The following is a 25,631-nucleotide window of genomic DNA, read 5'->3' on the forward strand; positions in this document are numbered from 1 at the left end:
ATTTGGGTGCCTTTTATTTCGTCCTCTTGCCTGATTGCTCTGGCTAGGACCTCCAATACTAAGTTGAATAACAGTGATGAGAGGGGATATCCCTGTCTTGTTCCTGATTGTAGAGGAAAAAGTTTCAGTTATTCACCATTAAGCATGATATTAGCTGAGTGCTTGTCATATATGGCCTTTATTATGTTAAGGTATTTTCCTTCTACACCCATTTTATTAAGTGTTTTAATCATAAATGGATGTTGTATCTTGTCAATTGCTTTTTATGCATCTATTGATAAGATCATGTGATTTTTATCCTTTATTTTGTTTATGTGTTGTATCACATTGATCGATTTACACACATTGAACCATACTTGTGCCCCTGAAATGAACCCCATTTGATTGTGATGTACAATCTTTTTAATGTATTGTTGTACTCAATTTGGCAATATTTTGTTTAGGATTCTATATTCATCAGAGATACTGGTCTGTAGTTTTCTTTTTTGTGTGTTGTCCTTACCAGGTTTTTGTATCAGGGTAATGTTGGCCTCATAAAATGAGTTAGGGAGTACTGTCTCTTCAATTTCAATTTTTTACTGGTGATTGGTCTGTTTAGATTTTCCAGTTCTTCATGGTGCAGCCTAGGAAGGCTATATGTTTCTAAGAACTTGTCCATTTCTTCTAGGTTATTGAATTTGGTGGCATATAGTCCTTCATTGTATTCTTGGATGATCCTTTGTATTTCTGTGGTACCCATGGTAACTTCTCCTCCTTCATTTCTGATTTAGTTTATTTGTGTCTTTTCTCCTTAGTGAGTCTAGCCAAGGGTCTGTCAATTTTCTTAAATTTTTTAAAGAACCACCTCTGTTTCTATTGTCTTTTTATTCTCTATTTCATTTAGTTCTGTTCTGGATTTTATTATTTCCTTTCTTGTGCTGACTTTGGGTTTCATTTGTTCTTCTTTTTCTAGTTCTTGAAAATGTAATGTTAGCTTGTTTATTTGAGATTTTTCTTGTCTCTTGAGATAGCCTTGTAATGCTATAAATTTACCTCTTATAAGTGCTTTTGCAGCATCCAAGTAATTTTCATACAATGTATTTTCATTCTCATTTGTTTCTATGCACTTTTTGATCTCTCCTTTTATTTCTTCTTTAATCCAGTCATTCTTTAGTAGAATGGTGTTTCATCTTCATGTATTTTTGGTTTTTCTGAATTTCTTTTTGCAGTTGATCTACAGTTTCAAAGCATTGTAATCAGAGAATATGCTGATATGATTTCAGTCTTCTTAAATTTGCTGAGGCTAGTTTTGTGTGCCAACATATGGTCAATCATTGAGAATATTTCATGTGCAGAAGAAAAGAATGTATAGTCTGATGTTCTAAGATGAAAGGCACTGTGAATGTCAGTTATGTCCATATGGTCTAAGGCTGATATTTTCATATTTATTTTCTGTTTGGATATTCTATCCATAGCTGTCAATGTGGTATTTATGTCCCCTACTATAATTTTATTTTGTCAGTTTCTCCCTTTAGTTCTGTTAGTAGTTGATCTATATATTTTGGTGCTCTCTGATTGGAAACATATATTTGTATATTGATAAGTGTTATGTCTTCTTGTTTTATTGTCCCCTTTATCGTTATGAAATGTCCATCTTTGTCTCTTGTTACTTTTTTATCCTGAAGTCTGTTTTGTCAGATATAAGTAGGCCTATACCCACTTTTCTCTAGATGCCATTTGCTTGGAGTATCATTTTCTACCCTTTCACTTTGAGTCTATATTTGCCCTTGCAGCTGAGATGTGTCTCTTTAAGGCAGCTTATGGTTGGATTATGTTTTTTGATCCAATCTGCTACTCTGTGGCTATTTATTGGTGAGTTCAGTCCATTTACATTTAGGGTGATTATTGATATGTGAGGATTTCCTACAACCATTTTATCTTTTCTCCCCCCTGGTACCTCAGTGTCTTCATTGTTTCTTTGCCTTTGTGTTTCCGTCTGTTATTTTTGTTTGGTGCTATTCTACGGTGTTTTATTTTCCCTCTGTTTCCTCTTTTATATATTATATTTCTCAGTTGTAGATTTTTTTTATTCATAAACATTAAGTTTATGTAAAAGAAAGTTTCACATACACAGTAGTCCTTTTTTTTTTCAGCATGCATGCTATCTCTATTACCCTTTGAAAATTCAGACCTTTATCTTTTCCACTTTTATGTTTCAGTTGTCACAAATTATCGCTATTTATGTTATGAGTTCATTTCTGAGTTTCAGAAAAAAACTGTCTTCTCTTTTTCTTTTTTATGTTTTTATCTCCTTTACTCTGTTATATTTAAGTGTATATTGTCCTATTCTGTGTAGGGGTTGCCTGTCCTGCTTCTGTCTAACTGCTAGTAATCTTACTCATAGTTTTGTATCCTTTTATCTTTTTGTTTCAGGTAGAATAACCCTCCTCAGTATTTCCTGTAATGCAGGACTTATGCTGGAAAATTCCCTCAGCTTCTGTATATCTGGAAAGGTCTTTGTTACTCCTTCATATCTAAAGGATATCTTTGCTGGGTATATTATTCTTGGCTGGTAATTTCTCTGTCAATAGTTTGAATATTTGATTCCACTCCCTCCTAGCTTATAGAGTTCTTGCTGAAAAATCTGGTGAAAATATGGTGATTTCCTTTGTAGGTTATTGTTTTCTTTTCTCTGGCTTCCTTGAGAATTCTTTCTTTGTTATTAATTTTTGACAATTTCAATATAATGCTCCTTGGAAAAGACCTTTTAGGATTGAGATAATTAGGAGTTCTGTTTGCCTCTTGGATTCGAGGATTCAGTTCCTTCCATAGGTTTGGGAAGTTCTTGTCAACTATTTGCTTGAATAGGCTCCCTGTGCCCATCTCCCTCTCTTCTTCTGGTATGACTATTCTTATATTACATTTTCTGAAGGAATTAGATAGTTCTTGTAGAGTTCTTTCATTTCTTTTAACTCTCAAGTCTCGCATTTCTTCCACCTGCATCATTTCTAGATTTCTATCTTCAATATCTCTAATTCTTTTCTCCATCTGGTCAGCTCTATTTCCTAAGCCTGTTATTTCATTCTTCATCTCTTTTATTGAGTCCTTCAACTCCAGAATTTCTATTCATTCTTTTTCTGTCTCTTTCTGTCTCTTTGGTTAAGTATTCATTTTGTTTGTTGATTTTATTTCTGAGTGCATTATACTGCTAATATAAGTTTTCTTGCTTCTTGTTTAGTTTCTTCAGAATTGCAATCTTGAATTCTCTGTCATTTAAGTCACATATTTTCATGTGTTTAAGTTTATTTTCTGGAGATGTTCACTTTCTTTCTTAGCTGCCTGTTACCTTGTTACTGTTACCTGTCTTATTATTCATGGTAATTATTGGATTATTTCTCTTCCTAGGCATCTACAGGAGTGAATTCTGCAGCAGATTGATATGAAGAGGTTTTCTTTTGTTTTCCAGTAGGTAGCGCTGGAGCATTTTATTTTCTCTTGTCTTATTTCAGCTTCTTGCAGTGTAAGATTTCCTGGGGAGGTGGGTATCTCCTCTGTGACCAGGTCACCTAGGTCTCAGGGCACCAGCCCCATGGGAGGATGTTGTAGGTAATGGGGTTCTGAGCCCATGAAATCCCAGTGCTTCTCCTACAGCCAGATGCAGAGCTGTGTACCTCACCTGCTCTGGGTGCCCCCACTGGGATCAGCAATGAAAGGTCAGGTGGGGTGGGGGGATGGCTGTGCTGGGAGAGGGACTGGTATGTTTGTGTCTTTGATTTCCTCCAAGTAATGGTGACTCCCAGACCACAGATGCCTCACCTCCTTTGTCACTGGAATTAGCTGCAATGTGCATCTGTGACTGAGGAACTGTCATTCCAGATCTTAGGACTGTAGATATTCTGCTCTTTAACCTGACATTGCTACAGTTTCTTCTAGTGTCTGCTGCTTACACTGGAAGGGTCTGGGTGAAGCAGACCCTTGGAGGCTGAGGGGAGGCAGCCAGGTTCTGTGGCTTTGTTTTCTGCATAGCAGTGAAGACTATTAGACCACAGCTGTCAAACTTCTGTATTTGGTCTTTGCCCGGAAGTCTCTGCCCTGATCTCTGGGTTCAACCATATTACATGCTGATCATGCAAGCAAGAATGCTCGGGGCCACAGAAAATGCACCTGCAGTCTCCATCTTCCACTCTCCAGGAACCTCAGTGAACCCATCTCTGCTCTTCTCCTTTCCCTCCTCCCGTGTTCACCCCTATTCACCCACCATCAGGTGTTTCAATGCATGGATCTCTCAGATGTGTTTGTGTGTCATGCAGGGAATCCTTTGTTGAATTATAGCTGTTCAACTTGTTGTAAGTTCAAAGGCAGAGAACAAAGGGGACCCCTCATGCCACCATGTTTCTGACATCCCTAGCATTTATCTTTCAGTTAATACAATAACAGTGATATTTCACCCTTACACAGAAGTCACATATAAATGATTGAAATTTTTTCCAGATGTAAGCAGACTATCTTTTGTCTCAGATAGTTTTCTCTTAGGTAAAGAAGTTTTCACTTTATTTTTAAACTTGTAGAAAGTAGACAAAGCAACTAGAAATAAAAGCATTACAAAGAAATTTAAAACATATTCTGATCAATCAATGTAATCAAGCCAAGTTTTCAGAAATGTCTATCAAAATTAACCTTGGGCTATTGATAACACCATCCACACCTAGGATTGCCTCACCACCACTTCCCCGTTGGCCAGTGCTGTAGGGAATCTTATCTAGGAAACAAAGCCCATGAATTTCCGGATCCAAAGTGGAAAGACATTAACTCATGCCCTGAAATAAATCACTTCCCATGTTTTCACTTCTCAACTTCTAACACTTCCCCTGAGGTTTTGGATATGAAAAACTGTTACATGTCTGTAACGAAGATGATCAATTACACTCTGATCCCAAATTAAAATCAGAAGCGGTAGGTTAGGATCTTTTCATTGTGATGCATGTGGCATCATTTTTCTAAACATAGCTGGCAATGACTTTTCTTTTTTCTTTTTTTTTCAGTTTTTCTCTTTTTCTTTAAATTAAAGTTTATTGGGGCGACAATTGTTAGTAAAGTTACATAGATTTCAGGTGTAAAATTCTGTAATACATTATCTATATTGCACATTGTGTGTTCACCACCCAGTATCAGTTCTCTTTTCATCACCATATATTAGACCCCGTTTACCCTCTTCTTCTAGAGCTCCGCTGCCCTCTTTGCCCTTACCCTCTGGTAACACCTAAACTATTATCTACATCTATGAGTTTTTGTTCTTTCAGTTGTTTGTCTTATTATTTTGTTGTTCTTGGTTTATATATCACATATCATTGAAATCATATGGTTCCCTACTTTTTCTGTCTGACTTATTTTGCTTACCAGTAGAATCTCAAGATCCATCCATGTTGTCATAAATGATCATATTTCATCTTTTCTTACCACTGAATAGTATTCCATTGTGTATATATACCACAGCTTCTTTATCCATTCATCTATCGAAGGACATTTTGGTTGTTTCCATGTCTTGGCCACTGTAAATAAAGCTGCAATAAACATTGGGGCACACGTGTCTTTATGGATAAATGTTTCCAGATTTCTTGGGTAGATACCCAGGAGAGGGATTGCTGGGTCATATAGTAATTCTATTCTTAATTTTTTGAGGAATCTCCACACTGCCTTCCACAGCGGCTGCACCAATCTGCATTCCCACCAACAGTGTATGAGGGTTCCTTTTTCTCCACAGCCTCTCCAACACTTGTTACTATTTGTCTTGTTGATGATAGCCATTCTAACTGGGGTGAGGTGATATGTCATTGTGGTTTTGATTTGCATTTCTCTGATGATTAGTGATGTTGAGCATTTTTTCATATGTCTATTTGCCATTTGTATGTCCTCTTTAGAGAAATGTCTCTTCAGGTCCTCTGCCCATTTTCCAATTGAGTTGTTTGTTTTTTTGTTGTTGAGTTGTATGAGTTCTTTTTTATATGTTGGATATTAGCCCCTTATCAGAGATACTGTTTGCAAAAATCTTCTCCCATTCAGTTTGTTGCCTCTTTATTTTGTCGATGGTTTCTTTTGCAGTGCAGAAGCTTTTTAGTTTGATATAGTCCCATTCATTTATTTCAGCTTTTACTTCCCTGTCTTTGGAGTCAAATTCATAAAACGCTCTTTGAACCCAAGGTCGATTAGTTTAGTACCTATGTTTTCTTCTATGCAGTTCATTGTTTCAGATCTTATTTGACCCATTTTGAATTAATTTTGGTATGTGGTGACAGATAGTAGTCCAGTTTCATTCTTTTGCACATGGCTTTCCAATTCTCCCAGCACCATTTATTGAAGAGGCTGTCTTTGCTCCATTGTATGTTTTTAGCTTCTTTGTCAAAAATTATCTGTCCATATTTATGTGGGTTTATTTCTGGTTTCTCAATTCTATTCCATTGGTCTATGTGTCTGTTTTTCTGCCAATACCATGCTGTTTTGATTCTTCTTGCCCTGTAGTATGAGCTAAAGTCAGGGAGTATAATACCTCCCGCATTGTTCTTTTATCTTAGCATTGCTTTGGCTATTCAGGGTCTTTTGTGGTTCCATACAAATCTGATGATATTTTTGTTGTATTTCTTTAAAAAATGTCATTGGGATTTTGATGGGGATTGCATTAAATCTGTATATTGCTTTGGGTAATACGGCCATTTTCACTATGTTGATTCTTCCAATCCATGAGCATGGAATGTCTTTCCATTTCTTTGTGCCTTCTTCAATTTCTCTTAAAAAATGTCTTATAGTTTTCAGCATATGGGTCTTTCACATCCTTAGTTAAGTTTATTCCTGAGTATTTTATTCTTTTTGGGCAATGACTTTTCTGATATCTAACATACCTTTAAAGAGTATCTTTAAAGCATGAGAAGAGGACCAATGTAAATTAGGTTACCAATAAGTAATGCAAGAGAAGTAGAAACATACCTTTCATGTCTGCTAATGAAGTTGTTAAGCAAGCAGCTGTTGCAAGACTGATTATCAGCATTAATCAGTGGTAAGAGTCAGACATATTCATTCATTCTTTTTCTCCTTAGGACATGTAAGTAGCATATAAGCTGAGAACCTGCTAAAGCAGTCAAGAGGGATTGAAGAAGTGCTGTCTTCCTTCTGTCTGCTCACAGCCTTGAGTGAGCAAAACTCTCATGAGTTAATCATGGTGCTATGGAAATGGACATTTTTCATGCTATCAGTTATCAAGTACACTGCTTTTCCAGACACCTCATTGGCTTTTCTCCATCTTAATGGCTTTGTTACATTAGGGAACAACTAATGCAGGACCCTTAAATTCCAAGTCATCATAAGACCATCATCTAGTGTAATAATCTTGCTGTGGGGGCAGAGCCCCAGAAAGCAGTTTCCAGGCTCTCGGCCTCACATAGAAAGGTGTTGGCTCAGGTAGTAAATGGCCAACTGTGATTGCATGGCCATCAGCTGTGGCTAGTTGGCCGTCAGCTGTAACCAGTGAGCCATTGGCCACTAATATAACTGCTGTGGCTATGCTAGCAGAGAAGAGAGAAGGAAGATGGGGCCTAGCAAGAAGATGGTGGCTGGGCTGGCAAGCGCGGATGGCGGTTTGCGGACAGTGTGGATCCAGCCTCCAGTGAGAGTATAGTGCCGCCAGAGAGAATATAGTGGTATGACTCCCCTACCTATGGCTCCGTGGGTGTTCCTTTTTGGCCTCACCATATCCTGCGTTCTTGTATGGGGAGTGGGAGCAGAGACCCCGCAGGCCTCCCTGCATGACAAATGGCGCAGCGAGCAGGGTCTCCCGCATGACACTTGCAATAAAGGAATTGCTTCAGCAGAATCTGAGTCACGGTTATGGTATCCACTACTTCAGTTCATCTAAAAGTGGAGGACTCAATGGTTTACAACAAAGCTCGTAGTTAGACAGTTCCAGATATAAGAAAGTTCTTACTTCTGTTGAGTCAAACTGGTCCTTAAGATGTGTACTCTTTTATATAAGTTCTATACTGGACAGCAACAGGAGTTTTAATGTAAATTATGGAAATATCCCCAAAGTTAGGTTTGATGGGGAACCCCTTAGTGGCGTTAGCTGTTACTTTAAACTCTCAGCACTAAACATGAAGGAGGCCTGAAAATAGGTGATAGGGCCCCAAACACCCAGGTGGGTTTCTGGACAAATTTGTAGTTCCTGGCTGAGCCATCCTAGATTGTAAGATCACGAGATGTGATAATTTTTTTTTAAGTCAGTTAGTTTTTAAATTAGCTTTGGCGTGGTTTGTTCTACAGCAATAGATAACTGAAACATTGACATATACTTAAAGTTTCAAATAAAACTTCATAGACTAACTGTAGCCCATTCCTAGGCTTCTTAGAGAGTCTTAAATCCCTGGACTGGCATACTCCATGGCCCCAATCTTACAAACTTAGAGCTGCATTTCCCAATATTTATTCCAAGTGATGCCACTCTCATCAGTCCCTCTTCTTGGAATGCCAGATCCCATTCAAATTTCTTTTTATGAAAACCTTAACCATCTTTCTGGCCCATCTCATGTGCCCCTTCCTCTAATAGGTCTTTCCTATCCTCTCATCCAGGGATGTAACCCAGCACCATCAATAGCCACATGTGTATCTGAGTTCAGAGAAGCTTTTGCATACCAGGATCTCGCCTTCCTTAGGCTCCTTATGGCATTATTTCATAGTGTTATCATGGTATTTTAATTCTCCCTTTTAGCATAATGATGGTGTGCACTTTCAGGATCCTCCTAAAAGTACTCTAAGGAACTATGTTTCTTTCATGTCTGCATGCCCTTTGGTGCCTATTTTAAATCATTCTCCAGTACTGGCCTGGCTTGGATTGATGATGCCGTAGGAATCAGTCTGAACAAGGTCTTTTTAGTCACCTGAATCTCACACCTGGAAATCTGTGTGACAGCAGCATTTGCACAAATCAGGGACCTGTTAATAGAACACAAGAGCTTTTGGAGAGAGCTCAGGGCTTGAGTCAAATAGTCCTGCTCCATGCTGGAATCCCAAGTATACAGGTTCCTAATTGGATAAATTTGAGCAGACTATTTAACCCCCTCTATGCTACATTATTTTCATCTATAAATTAGAGTTATTCCCATCTAATAAGGTTATTACTTTAAGCGATATCATGTATGCTCAACACTTAACCTAGTGACTGAGACATAGCACTGATATATATAAAATGTTGGGATAAAATACTTTGATGATTGACTGTGATGTTGCTGCAAATCCACTCCTTGACTCATTATAACATTGTTCAGTGAGACTTTTTTTTTTTGGAAAAAGCAAAGTTCTGGAATCACATACTATTTAAATGTAAATCCAAGCATTCTTAAATTTGAGGGAAATGCTATTATACTGAGAGCTTGCCTCCCTAGCTTCATATCAAATCTATATTCCTCGCAAACATTAAACTAGAACTGAATGTATTAATCAATTCTCTTTCTCCTGAGGTTATTTTTGGTCTCAATATTGGATGAGATAAAACACTGACAGTTTTACCTCCATCTCATGTCAAAATAATGATGGTTGTGTCCTTAAAACTAAATGCCACACAACTGACACAGCACAGTTAACAGGCATTTACGTCTTTTTTTCTGTTTGCTTTGGAAAGACTGAATGGAAAGTAGAGTCTACGCCTCACTCAAACCACCATGCCTCATTTTTCTTGGAAAAAAGAAGGTGATGACTGATTTATCCAAACATGGTTAAGATATCTGGTCTATTTTCTATCCTCCCTACAATCAAGGGTCATAGTTTCATGGCAAAATAAAGAAAAGGGATTAAGATACATTGAGCATTGTAAGAGGCAGTACAATAGTAGGAGAAGGCATCTCAAAAACCTCTATTTATAGTAAAGATGCTATTATTAGCAGGACTTCTTATGCCAAGATTTTAAAGAGTGAGCATGTACACAGCAAAGGCTCAGCTGTACAAGTAACAAGTAACTAAAACTCTGATTTTGTTCCTAAATATGTTATCAGACACTCATAGAAATAACTCTTTGGAAAATTAGTTATTTGAGGATGAAAATGACACATTCAACCTATGTGAAATCTAACACCACAAACCCACCAGAGCGTGATCACTGGGATGAGCCAGGGGAATAGCGCCTTGTTAACAGAGGATGTCCTACATGCTGTTCCATCACTTGCAAGGAGTAGACATTGAGCACATAAAAGTAAATGAAGGCAAGGACCAAGCCTCCCTCTTCTGTGCCGAGGCTAGAACCACCTCGTATCTACTGAGGAAAATGAATAGGAACAGTGCTTCAATAATTGATTCTTTTTTTCACTTGCACAGCCCAATTCCTTAGAGCGCTTTTTTGCTTTCAATGCTAAATGAACCACATAATCCAAAAACGTTTACATCCAGAAGCGTCCTTAGAAGTTACTTATCCAGTGCCAGAACTTTACAGATAGTGTACTGATACCCAGATAATAAAGTGACTTTCCTAGAGCCACACAGCTAATATGTGGCAAAACTTGAATTACTTCTAATTTCAAAGGTTGGGTAACTTTAACTAAATTGTTGACAAAGTCACTTTCTCTAAATAATTGTTTGATTCATGAGAATAAATGAACTTTTGTGACCATGCTTCTCGGTGGATATGCAGCCAAGTGGGTCTAATGTCAGTCAGTGGAAAACACCATGTGAAGATAATCTTCCAAAATGAGCAAACAAGCTCCATTACCTGAGCAAATCAACCTCTTATTTAGTGGCCCAGGTTTTCCTCTGTCTTGTGATTCTTACAAAGGATAACAAAAAAAGATTAGACCTGGGAAAATAACACAACCCCTATGTTCTGAATTTAGTAGGTAAGTAGCATCATCTCTCAGTAGAGAGGACAATGTGTTATGAACTTAGTCATTGTTATTAACTAAATTCTGCACCCCCCAAAAGATGTTGAAGTCCTAACCCCCAGTACCCATAAACGTGACTGTCATGCAGGGTGTCATGCGGGGTCTCTGGTCCTGCTCCTCACATAAGAACACAGGATATTGTGAGGCCAAAAATGAACACCAACGGAGCCATAGATAGGGGAGTCATACCACTATATTCTCTCTGGCAGCTGGTTTGGAGATACAGGAAGCAGGAACCACACTATCCGCAACCTGCTGTCCACGTCTCTCTGCTAACGAACCTCACTTGCTAACTGCAATCCGCTCTTGCTAGCTCCCACTTGCTGCTAGTGCAGCCACGGCAGTTATATTAGTGGCCAATGGCTCACTGGTTACAGCTGACGGCCAACTAGCCACAGCTGATGGCCATCCAATCACAGTTGATGGCCATTTACTACCTGAGCCAGCACCTTTCCATGTGAGGCCAAGAGCCCGGAAACTGCACTCCTCGCTCTGTCCCCACAGTGACCTTACTTGGAAGCAGGGTCTTTGCAGATGATCAAGTTAAAATGAAATCCTTTTGGTGGGCCTTAACCCAATACAACTGCTGTACTTATAAAAAGAGGAAATTTGGACACTGACATACCCTTAAGGAAAATATCATTGAAGATGAAGGCAGAGACTGAGGTGCTGCTTCTACAAGCCACAAAATGCCAAAGACTGCAATTCCTGAAACTGGGGGAAGAGACAAGGAACAGAACATTCCCTCACAGACCTCAGAAGGAACCAGCCCTACTGACACCTTGATCTTGGACGTCTAGTGTAGGGAGAGAGTCCCAGGGAGTAGTTTCCAGGCTCTTAGCCTCATGTGGAAAGGTGCTGGCTCAGTTATTAGATGGCCATCAGCTGTAATCAGATGGCCATCCGCTGTGGCTGGGTGGCCATCAGCTGTTACTGGTTAGCCATTAGCCACTAATATAACTGCTGTGGCTATGCTAGGGGGGTTGGTTGGTTGGTTGGTTGGTTGGCAGAGAAGAAGATGGCAGATGGCAGATTGCAGATTGCGTGGTTCCTGCTTCCTGTGTCTCCAACCCAGCTGCCAGCAAGAATATAGTGGTATGACTCCCCTATCTATGGCTCCGTTGGTGTTCCTTTTTGGCCTCACCATGTCCTGCGTTCTTGTGCGGAGAGTGGGATCAGAGTTCCTGCATGACATCTAGTCTCCAGAACTGTAAGACAATAAATTTCTGTTGTCTAAACCACCCAGTTTGTGGTACGTTGGCACACCTAGAAAACTACTATTGTTGCCTCGTTTGAAAAAGAACGGAGTGAAACAATTGATCTCACTGGCCCCTCAGGCCTAACACCTGTGGTTTCATAAAGGCATGGGCTATCCAGAAGCTGAGTCCACATTTGGCCCTAGGAACCTATCTATAGTAATGGGAGGGGAGGGGCTGCATCTCTCAGACAACGAACCAATATTCATTAAGAAACTATTATGTGTCCCGCACCAGGCTGGGCATGGGACAGTCAGGAACAGAAAGACACAATCTCTGTGACCCAGTATTCAAGTCTCCCAGGAAAGAGCCGGTGTAAACAACTAATTACAAATGTGACGTGCGCTGTGGAAATGCCGAGCCTACCCTGGGAAAATTAGACTAGTCTGTGGGCCAGGGGAGACTTCCATGAGCAAACAAGGTTTAAAGAGAGACAGGAACGGGGGTGAGGAATTAGCACCCCAACAAATAAAGGTGGGGTGGGAGGGGGCGGTGTGCATGTTCCAAGCAGGACCAGCGCAAAGCTCTCACAGTCCGACCATAATCTAAGGAAAGGGAAGTCTAGGCAGCCAGGAAGGGGAGAATAGAGGGCTGGCAAACAACAGCAAACATGTCCTCTGTAGTACAGAGACAGCCGCCAGTCACAGCCCGTTAAGGCCACACAAGGCTGAGGAGGTAATGTTCACAGCAGCTGCAGTAGCACACGTTTCAAAGGAATTCTATCTTTCAAGACTCACATCATGAGTCACTTCCAAACTTCAGTTATATTTAGATTTCTGTTGGACCTAGTGGCATTATTTCTGTTTTCTATTTAAAAAATGGAGTCTAGCAGGCTGAAAACAGAATTTATAAATCAGTATTTATTATTTAACCTACATCATAAAACCCATTTTACTTTTCAACATGTTTTGATCATTAGGTTCCTATGAGAAGGTGTGTTCTGTTTGTTTATTTGTTTGAAAATAATTAAGAACAGTTGGACAAATACTCCAATCTATACAAAAGGAAAGATACACAGAACACTAAATACTTATTAAATTGGTTTCTGACAAATTATGACAACATTCTGCAAGGATTAATATTGTGATGTGTACCAGCTTTCTCCTTACCTCCCTCAAGACAACCCAGGAATGAAGGCATTTGGGATGTTGTATTTTCCACATAACTTTTAAGACTTTGGTTCTGCTCTTTGCATTATTAATAATTACTGTTAATATTTATTGAGTATTTAGAATGTTCCAGGCACTGAGCAAAGCTCTTTACATTCATTTCTTAAGCCTCACAACAGCCCAGGAAAGTAGGGACTTTTATTGTCCTCACTTTAAAGATGAGGAAACTGGAACTTAATGTTGTTAAATAACTTATTCTCCATCACACAGAAACTAAGTGCTGGGAGCCACTTATAATGTCAATGATTCCTGAATTCATGAGGAAACTGTAGTCTTCCCTAGGTTTCATTCTATGTATTAACTATATAGAGGTAACTGGAGAGGTCTTCAAATGGTTCATTCATCATCAGAGCACTTGATTTTCACCTTATGGAACTTGAAAGTATTTGTCTGATACTATTCATGGCCACACCCAACTCCCTGAAGGATAGAAGAGCACCAGGATTTTAATGTCTTTGGCCACTGTAAGTCAAGTTCAGCCCAAGTTGTGTTGAGGACCAGCGTTCTCTCTCCCGAGTCCCATGTGAATCACATTGTGATGTATGAAATCTTCCTACCCAGTTTATCATGAGAAGATCAATCAACAAAATATCTCATGAACACCAGTTCTGCCAATTGATACAATTCAATTCAACAAGTATTTTTTGAACCATATAGAAAGGATTGCTAGCTGTATCTTAATATCTATTCTTTCCTTCTTTTTAATAACAGCATTTTAATTTTTTTGTAAGCCAAGCACATTTCCCAGTCTTTGTTGCAGCCACCTGTGATGATGTCACTGCTCTAACCACCAAGCTGGAGGCAGTAGTGCTGTATAGTTTTTTCAAAAAGACACCTGAATAGTGAAGGGCTCCTTTTTTGTTCTCTTCTTCCTCCTTTCTATTCTAAAATATAGCTCAAAGGCTGAAGTTCCTAAAACCATTTGGACCCTGCGGTGGCTTTGGGAATGGTAGCCATTTGTAGCAGAGTAAAAAGATCAAAGAATCATGGGTCTTACAGTTGTAGATGCACCTTACCAGCCTTGGACTGTATCTTCATATTTTTTAATAAGAAAGAAATATAGTTGTCTATATTTCATGTTTCAGTTGTGTTCAGCCAAAATTATCTGAGAGTAGCACCCACTATGTGCTGGGCACTAGGCTAGAAATAAATCTCCCTCCTCCTCCCCCACCGCCAATACACACATACAGACAAGAAAATAAATAGTTTGGGTATTTGGACAATGTCTGATCTAATGAAGTAATTACAAATAGGTCATACCAACCATAAACATTTCTTCTAAAGATTTTACAGAAATCCCTTAGAGGACCTGAAGTGTTATGAAACATTCTCAAATCCACTTTGTGTTAATTCTTCTCCCACACAGAGTGGTACATTTTTTTCTGAATCTACAAAGTGAGGTCTAGCTTCCCATTGCTTATTACATTCAAAGACCATTACACTGAAAATGATTAACTCAAAACCAGTAGGAACATTTTTCCTTCTGAATTCCACTTATTAAAAAGTAAAACCTACATGCCTATATTTTTATTTTACTTTTCCTTAGGAAGCCTCTTGACAATAAGTGAAATACCTATAACTTTGATAAGCTTTGAATTATGCTGTAAAAATAAAGACTTTGTAGTTTCCCGAAACATATTTGGATCTGAGACTATTAAAAAATTGCTGAGATATTGATACTCATGTTAATTTGGAAGTGTAAGCATCCCTCTGTAGGTCTAAAGACCTTAAGTGATGAGTAACAATAGTATGTTTTGTGACTAAAGGAAAGTTTGGCAAAATATGTCAAATAGGCATTTAGATGTAAGGAGCTAAAATAATTGCCTATATTGAAGAGTTTTTCCTTTAAGATTTGTCTTTGTTGAAGCAAAAGTCAGATTGCCTTTTGAGCTACAGGTATTCAAATCAAGAACATCCAGGGCTAAGGGTGAGTCCAAAGCTACAATCAGGACAAGCAGGCAAATTGGTCATTTCCTGACCTGGCACTGGGGTTGGACCAGTATGAGCCTCTGAGCATTTTGCGTTCACCACTTACTTCAGCTAGCACTCCCCACAGTGAGCATCAGATCCCAAAAACCCTTCCTTCTACTCTGTTATATCTAATTCAGCACACATTACCTGGCGCTGTAACGTGTTTTGTCTCTGTGGCTTGTAGTAATTGCTGGTTTGAGCTTTTTGTAAATAATTTATCAACATTAAACCTCTTATATTTTCCTTTATTTCACGTTCAGATAAATACCATGTTTCCCCAAAAATAAGACCTAACTGGAAAATAAGCCCTAGCATGATTTTTCAGGATGACATCCCCTAAACATAAGCCCTCATGCATCTTTTGGAGCAAAACTTAATAAGACCAGGTCTTATTTTGGGGGAAACACGGTAGAATGGAAGCCCTGGGGTTGGAAGTGGCTCTGAGATCAGCTATGGCTCTTTATAAGGCTCACCTCAGGTTAGAAAACCACAGCTCAAACAGGAGAAAAGGAACTGAGTTAAGACAACTCATAAGAAGAAAGGCTGGAATAAAGCAACTACCAGGTGGAGATTCTAAATTAAATGGCTTTGATCTGACAAGCACCAGTTCTGGCCAGTCTTTCCCTCAGGCAGAGAAGGAAACGGGTGGGGTGGAGCACAGCCAGAAGAAATGTGACGTGTCCTTTGAGTGATTTAGAAAGAGGCATGCAGAGGATCTATTAATAAACTTGAGCGTCCTGACCTACCTCTAGAATAGCCTAGGGTAGTAAGCTCAGTGTCTTCTGAAGCAGGCATTTAAGTTTCCCTGTCTCCCTCTCATATCCGCAGAACAACATTGAGTAAGTTGGTGTTGAGAGGAGTTAAAGATTATTGTTAGGAAAAGAGAATGTGTATTTGGTTGAATAGTGTCCACGCCAAAAAATCATATGTTGAAGGCCTAACTCACAGTGCCTCAAAGGTGACCTTATTTGGAAATAGTGTTGTTGCAGATATAATTAGTCAAGATAAGTTCATACTGGAGTAGGGTGGACCTCTAATCCAATATGACTTTTATCCTTATAAAAAGGGGAAATTTGGATACACACACACACACACACACACACACACACACAAAGAATGCCATGCAAGATGATGGCAGAGATTAGGGTTATGCTTCTACAAGCCAAGAAACACCAAATATTGCCAGCAAATACCAGGCATGGAACAGATTTTCTCTCATAGCTCTCAGAAGGAGCCAATCCTGCTGACACCTTGATCTTGGACTCCTAGCCTCCAGAACTGTGAGAGAACAAATTTCTGTTGCTTAAACCACCCAGTCTGTGGTGCTTTGTTAGGGCAGCCTTAGGACACTAATATAGAAGGTATACACCCAACAAGACGCAAGACTCTGAACAACTCTGAGCAATCAGGTCAGTCTAGAGCCCAGGGCCCTCCACACCAGGCTCCCCAGAGAGTAACAGTGAAGGACAGTGTTTCTCTCAAACCCTTAACTACATGTCTTCTGTTGATGATCTTTGTGAAGTCTCTCCTACCATGCACATGTAGGGAAGAACGAGGCAACCCTGATGTCTGGGTAGAATCCCTACAAAGTTAATGGACCAGTACGGTAAGTTCTCACTTAACATCATCGATAAGTCCTATGACTTTAAGCAAAATGACATATAACAAAACCAATTTTACCGTAAGCTAATTGATATAAACAAGTCAAGTTCCTACACATTTCAACATTTTAATGAAATGACATCGAGCTCTGGGTGGTGAACACACAATGGGATTTATAGATGATGTAATACAGAATTATACACCTGAAATCTATGTAATTTTACTAATAATTGTCACCCCAATAAATTTAATAAAATAAAATTAAAAAAAAAAAAAAAAAAAGAAATGACATCGAGGACCTACTCTACAATGTAGAGTAGGGCCTGCTAAACTATTAGCTGCTTGCAGGCCAGCTCCATGAGTGGGCCCATCTGTTTTGTACACTGCAATCTTCCTAGGACCTCGCACACTGAGTGGATCACAGTAAGAACTCTTATTTCCAAGATAAATCTAAGAGCTCATACTCCACAGAAATTCTCTGCAACCTGTAAATCCACTTGATACACACATATCTGTTAACATGTCCCACCTGAGAAGGTGGACATTCCCTCATGTCCCCTTCCTGCTGATCCCTCAGATGATCACTCACATGTTAGACGAATCAACACATTTGCAAGCACTGCTGGCTTCTCAGAGCTCTTCCTGTCTTCAAGGAGACTGGACTAGAAGATGCACAGGACTTCCCATCACAAGGAAGTGGTTAGCCATGCTGGGCTTCCAGTCAAATAAAGTCTTGTTCAAAATGGATAATGTTCATAACTTGGGAAAAACAGACTTCTGTGGTTTCTAGTAAAAGTGGTTACCATCCTCTTTTAACCCTGAAGCACAGCCCCTCCACTTATTCAGTGAGTGTGTTGAGTTCAGCTAAATTTCTGAGCCTGTTTCGTGGTCTGTGAAGTGGGACTAACACAATAATCACTAAGATTTCATGAGATGGTGGTGATAGTTACTGCTTATTGAGCACTCCTTTCTTCTGAGGTCAATACTACTACTCTCCCTGTTTTACCAAGAAGTAAACAACAGCTTAGTGAGCTTGGGTAACTTGCCCACGTTTGTACTATGAAGTAGATCTATGTTTCCAACCCAAGCCAGGCCTTGGCTCCAGAGCCATGCCCCACCCCTTGATCATAAAATGTGCCAGGTGTCTGGTGTCCCATAAATGATGGCATTTATTTTAATGTCACCATCAGACCCTGTAATGACAAAATGGGAGAGATCCTTCTAGCAAAAAAGTCTACATTAAAAAAACAGGCCTCCAGAGGTTGAGGACCACTGCTGTAAGTCTCTCGAATGATATCTGTTCCCTGAGTTGACCAGTCCTGACAGTCCTGGCATCACAAATATGAGCACGAGGATGAAAGCTGCAAGCCCCACCCACAAGAGACCTGGACTAGAATGTTCTAGGGAGAGTCATCATTTCTGTGAGGAACACCATGGACCACCATATCTGTCACATCAACATAACTTGAGGTAGATCTTCCTGGGATGAATTTACTCACATTTCTACTGGAATAACCAGCATTACTTCTTATAGATTTGTCCTTTCCTGCTATTTCCATTTGTTAGACAAATGTATGGGTCTTGGAGCCAAGGTGTGAAGATTTGGGTGTTAATAATAATAATAATAATAACAACAACAACAACAACATTTGTAAGACATTTAAAATGTGCTGGGCTCTTAAATATCTAAAAACCCTGTAAAAGAGGTATTTTATCTGCATCACATTTATGGAAATGGAGACTCAGGGAGGTGAATGACACCTCTGCATTGACATTCTCTTTGAGAGGATCCATCTGACTAGCGAGTATGTCTCAGGAATCCAGCTTCCCAGTATCCCTCTCGGTCTGTTCCCAATTTCAGATCTCCTTAGGAAGACACCTAGTAGCCAGAACCAAGCCTGAGCACTGGCCCTTCTGTTCTGGGCCTTAAGGAGAAAGTAATCATGTTTTGCTTTCTTTCTCTATATTTGATTTCCTTTCCTATCAGAGTAGTAAGACTTAAGGAGCAGATAATAGGATCTACATGTAAGGGAAAGAGACCACAATTGTTGCAGGACTTGAGCAGACCAGGAGCCTGCATATGACCAGCCTAGTTGACCAGCATCTGCATTACCCATTCAGGGCAAAGTCTGTAGAATTAGAAGGCATTTGCCTGGCCTTGTGTCTTTGAACAGAACTCTCTTAGGGACCTGCAAAGACCTTTGGAAAACTGCTTTTCTCTTCAATGCTGAAGAAGATGCCATCTGAAAAAGCATCAACAACAATGCTTTTTTGATCAATTAATATTGAAAGCTTAGATAATAATTATAAATTTATAGTAATACTTCACCAACCCTAATATTACTAAAAAATGTTTCTTTTCACTTATTCTAGAGACTGGTTTATAGATCATGAACAAATGTTATCATTTTGATATGCTCTTCAGGGATACCTTCTCTGAGACATCAGGTAACTTCACAGGAGAATCATGCAATTTTTTTAAAAAAAGCAATCATGGACAAATGTTACCATTTCAATATGCTCTTCAGGGATGCCTTTTCTGAGACATCAGATAACTTCAGATGTGAGGCATGCAATTAAAAAAAAAAATCAATCATCAATCAGTCTTCTTTTTTTAATTAAAAATGTTATATCCGTATTTACTAGTTTCACATATGAACACAACTAAGACAAGAAATTTGAAATTCTGAGTTTTGAGTCACTTGAGTAATAGAAAAGCGGCTGAATTTTTTTAAGATTCATCTTTAATTACTTAATATTAACTATCACCATATCATGTTTCCCTAGACAAATTAGGAGAGCATCCATTCATTCAACAGCCAATCTCAGACACCTTCTGTCACTATACTACTTTGTTGTAATAAGTGATATTGATATTAATGTCCCTGAAATGCTACAAAAATTTTGAAATACCTTCTCAAAGAATAACCAAAATTTATTTCATTTATTTGAGTAGATTTCCATTATTTGAGTATAATTATTGTATGTATGATATTGTGGTATTAATTCATAAATTATCATGATATATAATTAATTAAAATATGATATTCATCATCCATGCATAGCAAGTAGAAATTTATTTGTAGAATGTCCTAGCAACATTTATTATTGATCTTTTTGCTGTTTGATAGTTACTAAAATTCTTTTGTGACTAAGTAATTCAACCTGGAACAAATTCAATGGCCAGTGTTTACACACTCTGACAATTAATCACTTGAAAAGCCACAACTTATTTTTTTAAAAGCCAGCTGTGGTTTCTGTATGACTTGCCCAGCGAAGTCATGCCTGCCAAACTTCTAAAGTATTTTCTTATACTGAAGGAATCCTTCAGCTGTGGTAATGCCCAAGTCTTCATTGTGTTCACAAGTTTCCAAGGGTGCCATCTGGCTTTTATGGTATATTGTTATTAAATGATTCTAAGATATTAAATAAAGTAAATACAAGCAGAAACTTAAACACCTATTGCTATGGTGACAATGGCAAATAATTTAGCAAATCACTTTGAGTTTACTCAGAATGTATACTGAAAAATTTAAATACATAAATTCTGGTTGGCCAAAAAGAAGAGAATGTGGTTTCATAGTATATTCTTGTGAAAGTATTATGCCATGAATTTCAAATATACCAAATGAATAAGTAGGTTGAGGACTTAAGAAGCTTTAAGTAGTAGAAGCTTTTGTTCAATTTGTTTTTCAGTCTGTGGGGCCAGGCTGACAGACCCTCTTCTGAGGAGTCATGTCTCCCAGCGAATCATGGTTCACCCCAGTGATGCCACCCACTGCTCAAATCTGGCTGACTGTCCCTCCCCCCAATCACCATGGTCTCTCTGGCATCCAAATGGTGTATCACACTTCCTGAGGCTGAAAAGTGGCCCTGTCTTGGATGCTGAGGGGTCTATGACAGCCAGCCACATGCCTATATCTCCATGTGGAAGCTCCAGTGCTAGTCCCACATAATCCTGCCACCCCCACAGATATGACACCAAATGTGCCACAGGCTGTGTGGGTCTCCCGGCACGGACAATGATGGACAGCATGCCACACCCAGAACAAATAACATCTATTTCTTTATATATTGAGTACTCACAAAATACTAAGCACAGTATGTGGTGGCTTTACACAGCCCTGCCATTATCATTCCCAATATACAGGTTTTGGAAACAGGAGAGAGAGGTGAAAGAACTCGCACAGCGTGGACTTGGAGCAGGTGTTCTGAACCACTACACAATATGGCCTCCATGTAGAAACCTTAGGGACTGGTGCCGTTCCTAGGGTTGGGGAGTGTGTCAGGTGAACATAGTGAGTTAGGTGAGTTAGGAACGGAGTTTCTCACCAGCACTGCCCCGGCATGTACTCTAAGACTTCTGGCCTGTCTCACATCTGAAATGAGCCAGGACTTGGTGGATCACTAATGCTCCATCCAGCTCCACAGCAATCAGAACAGCTATTAACTTACTGGAAATGAAAACAAACTTCCACTGGAACTGGTAAGCAAAGAAATCTAAGATAAGAATATTCATGTTATGTAGCACTAGTTTACAGAGTGTGAGGAGCTATGAGGCACCCACACCGGGGAGGAGCCGGGTTCCAGCTCAGACCTACACCTTCTGACTCCACATCCTGTGTTCTTGCCATGATGCCCCCATAGCTTCTCCTTTCAACTTACTTGTTCTGCAGACTAGGAATATGTTTGCAGCTTGAATGTTAATAATTGAACATGAAAAATTGAAAATGAAAGTATATGAGAAATTAATGTCATTCAAGTTAGAAACCACAGAGCCACATTAAACTCCTGCTTCTCCCATTTGGGGACTAAGTCCCTGAATGTATCCCCACTCCATCTCATGTTTTAAACATTCTTTTCATATTCTTTGATCTGGCCCTTCTCATCCCCAATAGTCATCTCGCATCAGACTGTCTCAATAGCCTCCTAACTGGTCTTCAGGCATCCATCTGGTCCTGTCCCACTGTGAGTCTCTTTCCCGTTTGCTTCCACAGTTAATAAATGTCAGTTATTATATCTAAAACTTAAGAGTGGTCATATTATTCCTCTGCCTAACACCCTCCAAGGGTCCCCCAGGGCTTTAGGGATCAAATCCCAAGTCTGATGTGTGGCCCACAGGCTATTGAACTTGAAGGCAATTGTCCAAACCTCTCAAAGCTAGAATACCTTAGAAACATCTGCAAAAATGTCCCTGCAAGAAAAATAAGTTCACTCACATTCCACACAGCAACCAAGATTAAAAATTATTTAGCTCAGGGCTTTCCTGCTTTCTTTACCATCTTTGGCATATTTCCTACACCGTTAAACAATCTTCCACATTTAAATAAAAGTTAGATATCCTCCCTTATAAAAACCTAATTATAAAACTTAAAATTTTAATTACCATTCCCTACCAAAAACAAAAGGCAAGGAGAAAAAAATATATATAGTTTACCTGTAATTTCTAAAACACATGTAGAACTTCTTCAGTTGCTCCCAGAATGACTTAATCAAGAGGGCTAAAGTCTGGTATAATCAGAGCAAAGGGCTTGGCGTCACTGGGAGCCTGTTCCTCAGATGAGGCTTAGGAGTAAACCTGGTTTCTGTTTGTGCTGGTCAAAGGGAATAGCGATGTTTGAAGTTTGCGTTGTCACCTGTAACAACAGCAAACACTTCCCATAAGTCCCAAACCACACACTGGCAAAGAATAGAGCTAGTCTGAGGTCATGACTGTTATTATGCATCAGTGAGTGGATTCTTCTCTTCTGATAAAGAAATACACAAACTACAGCACATATAGCTGCTTTCCCTTGTCTGTCCAGTTGCCTACAATATCCAACAAAATAACCTATTCTAAATAAAATTGAATTTTGTTAAGTGGTTAACAAAATAACCTATTTTGTTCTTATTCTAATTAACAGATCTTTTGTGAGATAGATGTACTGTGACATATGAACAGATGAGCATTTTACCTTATTTGAAGTTGATATTTTGAATATTTATCTAGAAAAGTATGTTTTAGTTTATTTAAACACCATAATGAGTAGATCAAGTCCCATGACAAGTAAATTGGTTAAATTCAACAGACATCTTTTTAGAGTCTGCTACATCTAAGACATGTGCCTGCCAAAACAACAACAAAAACCCTCTGACTTCCAAGAGTTCACAATCCAATTAGCTTCTGTACTAGATGACTATCAATATTCACATATTATTTGTACTTTTCTCTCATTCTCTCAACAATCATATAAGTACATATTCAGAACAGACAGACATAAGCTCTGAGCAATGCCAGCAGCCCGGGGAGGTAGGGGCCCCAGAGGGTGATAAATTTATTAAATCATTTGTCATCATCATTACCTTCATTTTGGTCACCAGAACCCCAGGTTGAAGGTATCATGTTGTTTTGTGATGGGTTTTGAACAGCTTTATTGAGGTATAATTGAGACACAAGAACCTACATCTATTTAATATGTACAAGTTGATGAATTTGACATACAAAAGCTCCTGTATACCATCACCACACTCAAGGAAACAGACATATCCATCACCTCCCAGAGTTTCCTTGTGTCGTTTCTTGGGGGGAGGGGAGGAAGGATAGTTTATTTCTTTGTGGCAAGAACATTTAACGTGACATCTATCCTTTTAACAAATTCTGAAGTACACAATAATGTTAATTATAAGCACTATATTGTACAGCAGATCTCTAGAATTTACTCATCTAGCATAACTCAAACTTATACCTGTTGAACTACAGCTCTCCATTTCTCCCACCTCTAGTCTCTGGCAACTCATATTCTCTGCTTCTATGAGTTTGACTATTTTAGATACCTCATACAAATAGAATCAAGCATTATTTGTCCTCCTATGATTTGCTTAACATAACATCTTCCAGGTTGTATATGTTGTAACATATAGCAAGATTTCCTTCTTTCTTAAGGCTGAATATTCCATTATACCTATGTGCATCATTTTCTTTATCCATTCATCTGTCAATGAACATTTGAGATGTTTCCATATCTTGGCTATTTAATAATGCTACAGTGTACAAAACAAATGAGTGCAGAGATCTCTTCAAGGTCCTAATTTCAATTACTTTGGATATATACCCAGGAGTGGGATTGCTGGATCATATGGTAGTTGTATTTTAATTTTTTTAGGAATCTCCATATCATTTTTTCCACTGCTGTTGCACTATTTTACATTCATGCCAACAGGGTACAAGGGTTGCAATTTCTCCACAACCTCACCAACACTTATCTTATTTTTTAAATAATAGCCATCCTAACAGGTGTGAGGTGATGTCTCACTGTAGTTTTGATTTGCATGTCTCTGATAGTTAACGGTATTGAACATTTTTTCATATACTATTGGCCATTTGTATGTTTTCTTTGGAGAAATGAAGTTCAAGTCATTTGCCAATTTTTAAATCAGGTTTTGGAGTTTTGTTCTGTTTTGTTTTCCTACTGAGTTGTAGTCTTATAATGGTTTTAATGCTTAAAGAAAAGGCAAAATCTGTTTGGTTTTCTCTTCAATAAAGAAACTATCTTTTTTTTTTTTTTTTTAAGTTGAAAAACACAAGAAACAAAGATCTTTCAAATGTAACCTTAGAATGTGAAATCCAGAAAGCAAGAAATTCTATCTGGAAGAACCTGTGCCTTTCGAAACACTTACATATTCTTGACAAGTTAAGCAGCAGGGGGCAGGATGGTGCACGGTAAAAATCAGAGGCCCACCGTCCAGAAACCTTGGGCTGGTCCCATTCCTGCTACAAGTCTCTTCACCTCTGCTGTGTGTCTTTTAACTCATCTGCAAAGTCAGGAGCTGGGTTGGATAGACTTTCCTACACTTAGCATACTTCATCTTTTATTCAATAATATTACTGCTATCTACTATGTGTTAGACACTGTGTTAGGTACTGGAATAGAGCAGTAAACAAAGTCCCTGGCAATTTGGAGTTTACATTCTTGTAGAGCTGGTAGACAATTCACAAGTAATTTCACAAATAACATTGCTTCAGACAGTGCCAAGTGCTACAAATAAACAATGGCCTTCTTTCTGACCTTTTGTTTAGTAGTCCTGACCCTTCCAGGACTTTGCACACCTTGGATTGCTTTTTCCCTAGATATGCACATGGCGTGCCCTTCTCCTTATTTAGATGTCAGCTCTGATGTCAGTCATAAGAGGCCTTCTGAGGCTACTCTGGCTACTGTGGGTTCACCCTACCTGAGTCACTATATAGCATGTCACCCTGGTTTATGTTATTTGGGGCATTTTGCTATGTCTGAAGCAATATCACTACTTTACTTAGAAGAATACAATCTCCAAATGGCCAGTTTTTCTATTGATATGCAGGTAGGCAAACGATTTCATATCTACCTTGTCTAAAATGTCCCGTGAACTATGGAATGAAGAAATTATTTCTGACCTATCTTCTAGAAATCCTAAAGAATATTTTAATAAGTATTAAGTACTGGACATACTTTTATTTACGTATTTTTAATTATTTTTTAATCTATTTTAGATCTTGTTAAAGATATCACATATGCGTACATGCACCAGGAATTTATCTCTTTCAATATAGGAATTTAGACAATGCCCTTAATTTCTCTAAACCTCAGTTTTTAAATGGGACTAATAATCTGCTCCCTGCAGGACTTTTTTCCCCTGATTCTTAAATAATATAATTGAAAGCTCCCAACATAGTATTGCTATATTAGGAGGGTACACCTACTAAATTGTCAATGAATTAGAGTTAGTAG

At 38.8% G+C, this 25,631-nt stretch overlaps 1 protein-coding gene across 1 annotated transcript in view; it reads right to left on the reverse strand.

The window, feature by feature from the left end:
* RP1 (RP1 axonemal microtubule associated) overlaps window positions 1-22,467 on the reverse strand; it is a 229,233-nt gene extending 206,766 nt beyond the window's left edge. Inside the window, exon 1 of the mRNA XM_074318846.1 lies at window positions 22,325-22,467. The gene's annotated coding sequence lies outside the window, so the exon portion shown is untranslated. The remainder of the gene's footprint in view (window positions 1-22,324) is intronic.
* Window positions 22,468-25,631: the final 3,164 nt, after the last annotated feature.

Source organism: Rhinolophus sinicus, linkage group LG14 (genome assembly GCF_036562045.2).
Source record: "Rhinolophus sinicus isolate RSC01 linkage group LG14, ASM3656204v1, whole genome shotgun sequence".
Lineage (NCBI taxonomy): Eukaryota > Metazoa > Chordata > Mammalia > Chiroptera > Rhinolophidae > Rhinolophus > Rhinolophus sinicus.